Source organism: Triticum urartu, chromosome 4A (genome assembly GCF_056163025.1).
Source record: "Triticum urartu cultivar PI428250 chromosome 4A, HENAU_Tu73, whole genome shotgun sequence".
NCBI lineage: Eukaryota > Viridiplantae > Streptophyta > Magnoliopsida > Poales > Poaceae > Triticum > Triticum urartu.
Window position 1 is genome coordinate 399,221,284 of NC_141876.1, and position 9,851 is coordinate 399,231,134.

Here is a 9,851-nt window from a genome sequence, read left to right on the forward strand (position 1 = left end):
AAACTACCACGAACAATCTTCCAGACATGAAGTTCGGGCTTAGGTCGGCCTGAGGTCAGAGTTCACGTAGTGACCACGCGTGTGCACGATGCCAACCTGCATGTTGCCGCGCTCTGAGTGCCGCCGAGCGCTCTGTTGCGCACGTGCTCGCTTCCCCGACTGCCTAAGCTTGCCAAACTTCACCACAATCTTCGTCCAAACCCTCTTAACTCCCTCCTGGCGCTCGCCGATGCCGGAGCTCGCCGCAGCGAGCACGGGCGCGGTCCGGCCCACGCAACAGTGTTGCACACTGTGGTCTTCGCCACCCTCTCGTTCCTGTGCTCGTCCCTGCTCGACCACAGTTCCCGCGTGAGCTGCATCGCCTTCTCCCTCACCCACTGACGCCGTTCGTCGCTGGGCGCCGTGCCCAGGTGTCCATAGGTGGAGCCCGATCACCCCTCGACGCCCGGCTATAAAGAGATCCCTCCCCAGCCTCCCCAAGCACCATCCTCTCCTCCCACACACTCCACAATCCTGTAGAAAGCCGTAGCCCGGCTGGGCAGGCCGCGGGCCACCGTCCCTGAGCTCGAGCTCACCGGCGATCCCCTCGGGTCGTCTCTACTACTCCAGCTCCTCCCAGGCTCGGGCCACCCTTCCAAGGCCTCCGCCGTGCCTCCGTGATTCCGTACCGCCCGGTTGGAGCCCCTGGTATCGCCTCTAGTCGCCGTCGTCTTCATCTCCGGCGACCTCCGCTCTCTGTCTCCGCTAGAGAGGCTGTTTCCGACACCGTCCAACCACCCCTAGCTACTCTACGGGTACGGGCAGGTGTGCCACCATCTCCTCTTTCGATCCCTCCCTCTCGTTCTGGCTAAGAAGCTCTCCTCATCGGCGTGAGCTCCGGCGACGCCGCGCCGTCCTCTGTTTCCCTCTCCCCCTTCCTCTCACCTGACTAGAGGGGCCCGCTAGTCAGTCACTCAGTACGCGCGCGAAGCGGTACAAGTGGTGGCGCCCGCGAGGCTTTACGCCTTCGACGTCACCCCCCAGTTCTGTTTTTATTTAAATTCATATTTCATTTTTCCAGAGAGCTTCAAACAGCCAAAACTCTTTAACCATAAGTCTAAATGAATTGATTCTTTTTGCATTGTGTTCTTTGTGAAGAAATCTAGCAGCTCGCCAAAAATGAGATTTTTTCTGTGTTTTCTAGACTTTCTGGTGAATTTCAGAAGGGTTCTTGATGTTTTCTTTTTGTGTTTATAAATATTTTCAGAAGGTGAAGCTTGTCTTGAGGATCACCAGGAGGCTTGTGAACCTCATCTGCACTAAGGCAAGCCACAACAACATTTTCATGGTGCCATCACAATATTTGTGATTATTTCAACTTGAATAAATAATTTAATCCATGCATTTAAATCGCTATTGTAGTATTTATATTCTGTCAATTGCTTGTTAGAGTTGACATGCTTAGTTTATAGAAAGTTTAAAGCTACTAAGTTGATTAAGTAACTAGAAGTAATATTTGTTATGAAAAAGTAATATGATTATGGATATGAGTAATTATTTTTGGAGTTATTTTTCTAGAAGGAGAAAAATGAAATAATTTGCCAAGAAAAGATTCTGTTTAAAGTGATGATTAATCATGACCAGGGAAGTGTCATGAGTTGTTGATGTTTAGGCTTAGTGTGGATATAGTTGACCCAGTTATTTCCCATGTTATATGATGCATATGTTCGTGTTGCATTTGCATGGCATACTATGACACCGGTTATTTTTCAATTTAAGTTGAACCTGCTAATAACTCAACTTGAATATGTCATTGACCGAGTCATGGTGCCACTGAATCGAGTTTTGCCCAGTGCAACCACATTTACCTTTATGGGAAGGCCTTTATTCTGTCCATTGTCATTCCTCTGGTCGGTGCCTCCAACTAGGGAAGGTTATGGGCGTGCGGTACCCTGGACCGGTAAGCAGGCATAACCTTATGTGCCCGTTGTTGAGATTATGGTACCGTGTCCCCGTGTGGGACAGTTTATGTTTTGTCCATGACGGTGGTCGTTGGTGTCTTTTGTAGACACAGGGCCACCCAGGACTAGCCTGGTGGGGAGTGAGTCGGAGTGGCCGAGAGAGTGTCATGGCAATGGAGGGGTTTCGTCGGAATGCCGTTGGTCCACCCAAATGGGAATGCGAGGCCATGGGTTCCGTGGTGTGGGTACAGTTCGCTACCTCTGTAGAGTGTAATAAAGCTATCGATAGCCGAGTCCACGGTTACGGACACGCTCGAAAGTAGGTCACACCATGGGTCAACATTTAATAAATTTTGCACACTAAGTCATGAACTTTGCACTGTTGATGATGGTGGGAAGACCATCTTGATGGTTGGGACCAAGGGTTGGTCGTGGTTGTGATCGCCGGAAAGGTCACGAGGTAACCCGAATTAAGACCACGAGGTTGGTACGGTTGTGATCCAAGAGAGATCACCGTTGGTAAGCTAGTCCGAGGGATTTTTCTCACAAAATCATGATCACAACATGTTGGATATATATTGTTGTATTATTATTAATTGGTTAATTATCATGATATTGTTTGCCATTATGTTTATGCTTGTTGTGAGCTTGCAAGTACATTCAATGTACTGACCTGGTGTGTCATGCCAGATTTCAGGAAAGTCTCGTTGGAAAGGAGTGATGTCCGAGTCTAGACCGTGTCCATCGGTGTCCCTGTGCTATGGAGTTCTGCTACGACGTTGTTCCACTGCCGTGTAGTTGTTATGATCGAGGCCCCTTATGTTTAGTAAATAATGTACATATTGTTCAGCCGCACTATATGTGTCGCTTGGCCTCGCCACCTGTTGTAATTTAAACTATGATCCTCTAGCATCAATAAAGCGGTTGTTTTCTGTACCAAGATGTTGTGTGTTGCCAGAAGACATGGTCTCTAGGCTGGCTATGCATGGTAAACCGGTTGCTCTGAGCCGGGGTGCCACAACGCTTGGTATCGGAGCCGCGCTGACTGTAGGCCACGCTAGACTACGACGTGTTAACTGGACGTTTGATACGAGTTTAAGTTGAGTGTCGGTAGCATTTATAGCTGGTTGTTGCATAGCATGCACTTGTTTTATTTTTATGCTAACCTACTAATGGTTGTCAGTGTAGATGGCTCCAGCGCCGTATCCGTGACAGTTGCAGCTAATGTCGTACACGTCGTCGCATCTCCTTCATAACGTGTGGCGTCGGCTGTACCCCCTCGAGGACGACCTAGTCTATCTTGTGTACCGGGAGCGTCTAGCAGACTTAGTGTATGAGTATCACGCAGTGGTTACTCTGCGCACCAGTTCCGATTCCAGCACTTACACTCGTACTTCTCGGAGCGGTTTCGCTTCTACCGCTTCTCAGGTTGTTCAGTTTGCTTCTACCCAGGTTTCTACTACTATCCTTCTCTGCAGGACAACGGTCATGTCTGTTTCCCTATCATTGATCCGGAGTCTGATAGTGTTGCTAGCCACCTTTCCAGTTATATCACTGCTAGCTATCTTATGATCCACAAGCTGGCTCAAGAGCTGACTCGTGCTCGTACTGCGTTAGTCTCTACGAGATCTGTCACTGCTCCAGCATCTATGAGATTTACTCCTTACATTCCAGCCAGTTCTAGTTCCCCTAATTCACCGGTTACTCCTTCGAGTAGCTCGGGCGCCTCGACCATGAATCCTCTCAGTACTCCTGCTGAGTGGGTTTCACTTCTCACTACTCCTGTAGCTCGGATGCTTCACCCTACACCTGTCCCAGAGGGAGAGCCCTTGAGGCAGCATCGTCATGCTACCTTTAACCCGGAGGTTTCAGTTAACCTCGTTAGTTCAGGATCCGAGTCCACTTCAGGAGAGGACCCCACGGCACCAGCAGAGCAGTAGAGCTTCTGAGTATTCACAGTCATCAGGATGGTGTACGGATGTAGTCCTACGAGTCATGATGTTTTGTTTCCTGTATGAGAGTAGTTGAACCTGGCATGTTGTTGATCTTTCATGTATGAGTCTATGTATAATTATGTTGGAACTCTATTTTATTCGCTGTATTTTCTTCGTTATTTTGGTTTCTCTTGGGCTTTGTTGCTGGCTTTTCCCCAATTTATCTTGGATGTTTCTCATCTCGGCTGCGTTGTCTTGGGGAAAATCCACAATAGGATGCCACGGGGAGGCAGCAGTAGCAAAGCTCATGAGGATGCTCCTGTTCATCGTTCCGCACGACAGGCAGGACACTCTCCCGAGCCGTACATTCCACCACCGCCTCCACCGCCAAATCCGCCCTCCACCGAGCAAATTCTGTGTATGTTTGAGGAAAGGAGGAATAATGATCTTATTGAAATATTAAGAAGTGTGCAAGCTGTGGTTGGACAAAATGGAAATCAGAACAGTCGTCACTCCAAGCTGTCAGATTTTCAGAGGACCAAGCCTCCCAGTTTCAGTCAGGTTATTGATCCCTTGGATGCAGACGATTGGTTGCGAACCATTGAGAGAAAGCTTGAGATTGCTCGTACTGAAGAAGAGGATAAAGTGCCATTTGCAACTCATTATCTTGAAGGCGCTGCTGCCATATGGTGGGAAAATGCAAAAGCCATGTGGCCTCCAGATGAGGAGATCACCTGGTCAAAATTCAAGCATCACTTCCAGAAATATCATATCCCTAGTGGAATTATGAAGGCTAAGAAACGTGAATTTCTCGCGCTCCTCCAAGGAAACCAGTCTGTGGGGGAATATTTGCAAAAATTCAATCATCTGGCCCATTACTCCATTTATGACGTGGCCATAGAAGAAAGAAAGATTGAACGATTTCTTGGGGGATTAAACCCGCAACTCCGGTGTACCCTTAGTATGTTTGATTTCCCAGATTTCCAAACTCTAGTGAACAAAGCTTTCATTGTTGAAAGGGAGCACAAGCTCGTATCAGACAATAGGCCTGCTAATAACGATCACAAGCGCAAGTTTGAGCCAAGGAAGGAAGGGCAACCAGTGCAAAAGGATCGTACCTGGCAGCAGACTTAGGTGGAATACCATCCCAATTGGCAACAAAATGTTAACAAGACCACCACCCAAGGCAAGAATGTCGTGGCCAACCCAGTGCACGAGGAGCGCCAGCGCAACAATTCTTGCTTTAGTTGTGGGCAAACCACACATTATGCGAGACAGTGTCCCAAGAATGGCAAGGCAAGTGCTCTAATCAGGCCACAAGTCAAATTTATGGAGTCATACCCGACCCAGCAAAACATTACTGGGCACATTCATCACCTCTCCGTAGATGAAGCCCAAGAGAACCCCGAAGTCGTCATTGGTATGTTTTCTGTTAATAACATACCTGCCATAATTTTATTTGACTCTGGGGCTTCCCACTCTTTTATTTCTTGGAGTTTTGTTGCCCAAAACAAATTTCCTTGTTCGCTTTTGGGCAAGAATATGTTGGTACAAAACCCGGGATCCTTAATCAAGAGCAATCTGGTCTGCCGTAATCTGGAACTCAATATCAACGGAGTCCGTTTTCCAACCTCTTTGATAATCATTGAGTCTGTAAAGTTGGATGTTATCTTGGGTATGAATTGGTTGACTCAATATCAAGTATGCATAAATTCCGTGACCCGAGAAGTCAGTTTGACCAGTCAGAAGGGGCAGACTACCAAATTCTATGCTCGTGGAAGCATACCCAAGAAAGAAATGGTCTTAACCGTTGTGGCTAGTGAGATGGAATTAATTCATGTGGTCAGTGAGTTTCCTGATGTATTTCCAGAAGAACTGCCAGGCATGCCACCAGATCGAGAGCTTGAGTTTGCAATAGATCTTGTGCCCGGAACCGCACCGTTATACAAGAAGTATTACCGGATGCCCTCATCAGAATTAGTGGAGCTAAAGAAACAGCTTGATGAAATGCTCCAGAAAGGATATATCCATCCCAGCTCTTCCCCATGGGGATCACCTGCTATCTTCGTGGACAAGAAGGATGGCAGCCTCCGCATGTGTGTGGATTACCGTCAGCTGAATGAAGTCACCATCAAGAATAAATATCCGCTGCCAAGGATTGATGACCTGTTTGACCAGCTCAGTGGGGCCAAGGTATTCTCCAAGATTGATTTACGGACAGGATATCATCAGCTCAAGATTAAAAAGGAAGATATTCCTAAGACCGCATTCACCACTCGGTACGGTCTTTATGAATATACAGTTATGTCCTTTGGTCTCACCAATGCCCCTGCCTTCTTCATACATATGATGAACAAAGTATTCATGGACTTCCTCGATAAGTTCATGGTAGTCTTCATCGATGACATACTTATTTACTCAAAAAGTGAAGAAGATCACAAAGAACACCTCCGTGCAGTGCTACAACGACTTCGCGGCCATCAGATATACGCCAAATTCAGTAAATGCGAATTTTGGCTCAAGCAAGTTGGATTTCTTGGGCATGTGCTATCCGCCGAAGGTATAGCCGTGGACCCAAGAAAAGTAAAGGATGTGCTTGATTGGTTGTCGCCCACAACCGTATCACAGATCCAGAGTATTCTTGGATTAGCCGGATATTACCGTCGTTTCATTGAAGGGTTTTCCAAGAATGCTAAACCCATGACGGAGCTACTCAAAAAGGATAAGAAGTTTGAATGGACTGAGGAATGTGAGAAAAGTTTCAGCGAGCTAAAGATACGGCTGACGACCGCACCTGTGTTGACTCTTCCAGATATCTACCGCAGTTTTGATGTGTAGTGTGATGCCTCCAGACAAGGACTTGGATGCGTACTTATGCAAGATGGCAAGGTAGTAGCATATGCATCGCGACAGCTATGACCCCACGAGGGAAATTATCCTACTCGTCACCTGGAATTGGCCGCGGTGGTTCATGCTCTAAAAATTTGGAGACACTACCTCATCGGAAAGAGGTGCCAATTTTTTACCGATCACAAAAGTCTCAAGTATATATTTACTCCGCCAGATTTAAATCTCTGTCAACGAAGATGGCTTGAGTTAGTCAAGGATTATGATCTTGGAATAAATTACCACCCGGGTAAGGCCAACGTGGTTGACGATGCACTTAGTCGAAAGTGAAAGCACAAGTCTCCCTAGGTGATTTTGGTAATTAATGTCAACATATCTCTTGTTGCACTAATGTTTCTACCTAGTATGTTTCAGACAAGTTCAACAATATAGTGGCATGGACTAGAGGATGTGGAACCCCTTCAATATGCTAAGGACAAAGAATTGGCTCAAGATCAAAGCTCAGGACTCTACATTTTCTATTTTAGTGATCCAAGATCACATTGAGTCCATAGGAAAGCCAATACTATTAAGAAGGGATGAGGTGTTCCTTAATGGCTTGCTTGCTCAAAGTGCTTAGTGATATGCTCCAAAGCCCTCAACCACTTTCTCACTTCTAAATATGTCCCACACCAAATATCCAACTCGGCCCCACCGATTCTTTCTATCCGGTGCCACCGAGTTCAGTTGACATAGCCACTGCCAGAAACCCTAACCAGTTCGGTCTCACCGATAGGATCTCGGTCTCACCGAGATGGGCTTGCAAACTCTGTGTTACCTATCGCAATATTTTCGGTCCCACCGAGATATACAATCGGCCCCACCGAGTTTGCTTGGCCAACTCTCTGTTTCGCTTATTACCCAAATCGGTCCCACCGAGTTTGAGTAATCGGTCAAGCCGAGTTTTGGATTTACCCTAACCCTAGCACATCGGTCCCACCGAGTTGATCCAGTCGGTCCCACCGAAACACCTAACGGTCACATTATGAACCAAATTGTTCTGACCGAGTTCTTTGGATCGGTCCCACCGAGTTTGGTGATTTGTGTGTAATGGTTAGATTTTGTGTGGAGGCTATACATACCCCTCCATCCACTCTTCATTCATGGAGAGAGCCCTCAGAACATGCCTACACTTCCAATACACATTTTCTGAGAGAGAACCACCTACACTTGTGTTGAAGTCAAGATATTCCATTCCAACCACATAAATCTTGATCTCTAGCCTTCCCCAAGTTGCTTTCCACACAAATCTTCTTTCTACCAAATCCAATCCTATGAAAGGGAGTTGAGTGTTGGGGAGACTATCATTTGAAGCACAAGAGCAAGGAGTTCACCATCAACACGCCGTTTGTTACTTCTTGGAGAGTGGTGTCTCCTAGATTGGCTAGGTGTCACTTGGGAGCCTCCGACAAGATTGTGGAGTTGAACCAAGGAGTTTGTAAGGGCAAGGAGATCGCCTACTTCATGAAGATCTACCCTAGTGAGGCAAGTACCCTTCGTGGGCGATGACCATGGTGGGATAGACAAGGTTGCTTCTTCGTGGACCCTTCGTGGGTGGAGCCCTCTGTGGACTCGCGCAATCGTTACCCTTCGTGGGTTGAGGTCTCCATCAACGTGGATGTGCGATAGCACAACCTATCGGAACCACGCCAAAAATCTCCGTGTCTCCAAATTGCGTTTGCACACTCCAATCCCTTCTCTTTATATTCTTGCAACTTGCATGCTTTACTTTCCGCTGCTCATATACTCTTTGTATGCTTGCATGATTGCTTGATATGTTTTGTGAATGTTTAAACTTGTGCTAATACTCCACATGAACCTAAAGAATTAAAAACTGCAACTTTTCTTGATTAGAGTCTATTCACCCCCCCCTCTAGACACCTCTTCTCGATCCTTTCAGAAAGCCTGTCGGCCTAAATGTCATATTGAAATCCGTGCCTCCTGAACTTCAAGAGGAGATTGCTCAGCTCAACCTAGCCATAGTTGATGCTGGCCTGGCTAATATTTTGGAAATTGCCCCCACACTTGAGGAAGAGATCCGCAAGGCCCAGCCAGCTGACACCGTCCTGCAGAAACGTGCCAAGAGTATGGTAGCAGGACAGACTCCAGATTTCTAAAAGGACCAATTCGGTACCCTCCGATTCCGTGGAAGGATTTGTGTACCTAGTCAGACAGACTTAAAGAAAAAGATCCTATCGTAAGCACACGAATCTTCATATTCTATTCACCCTAGAGGTAGGAAAATGTATGAAGACCTTCGACAAATATTCTGGTGAGATGGGATGAAGAAAGACATTGCCTATTTTGTGGCCTGTTGTGACATATGCAACAAGGTGAAGGCAGAGCATCAGAAGCCAATCGGACTTCTCCAACCTCTGCCAGTGTCATAATGGAAATGGGATGATGTCTGCATGGATTTCATCACAGGGCTACCTAAGACTCAGCGAGGCAATGATGCAATCTGGGTCATAGTGGACACCTTAAGCAAGGTAGCTCACTTTATCCCAATCAGAACCACATATCGAGCAGATCAACTTGCACAGTTTTATGTATCCAGAATAGTCAGTCTGCATGGAGTACCCCGAACCATCACTTCTGACCGAGGTTCACTTTTTACCTCCGCTTTCTGGTCACGTCTCCATCAAGCCTTGGGGACAGCGCTAAAATATAGTACCGCTTATCATCCTTAGACTGATGGGTAGATAGAGCGAGTAAACCAAATACTCAAAGATATGCTACGAGCCTGTGCTTTGGCCCAAGGACCTAAATGGGAAGACTGCCTGTCGTATGTCGACTTCTCTTATAATAACAGCTTCCAGACTAGTCTAGAGAGGTCACCGTATGAGGCTTTGTATGGCTGTAAGTGCCGCACTCCATTAAATTGGTCTCAAACTGGAGATAACCGTATCTTCGGAACAGATCTCATGATGGAAGCCGAGAAGCAAGTTAAGGAAATCAGAGACAGATTGTAATTGGCCAAATCTTGACAGAAGAGTTATTATGATGCAAAGCACCCAGATTTATTGGTCCATTTCCAGTTATGTCCTGAGTGGGTACTATTGCATATCAGTTGGAGCTACCCCCTGAATTG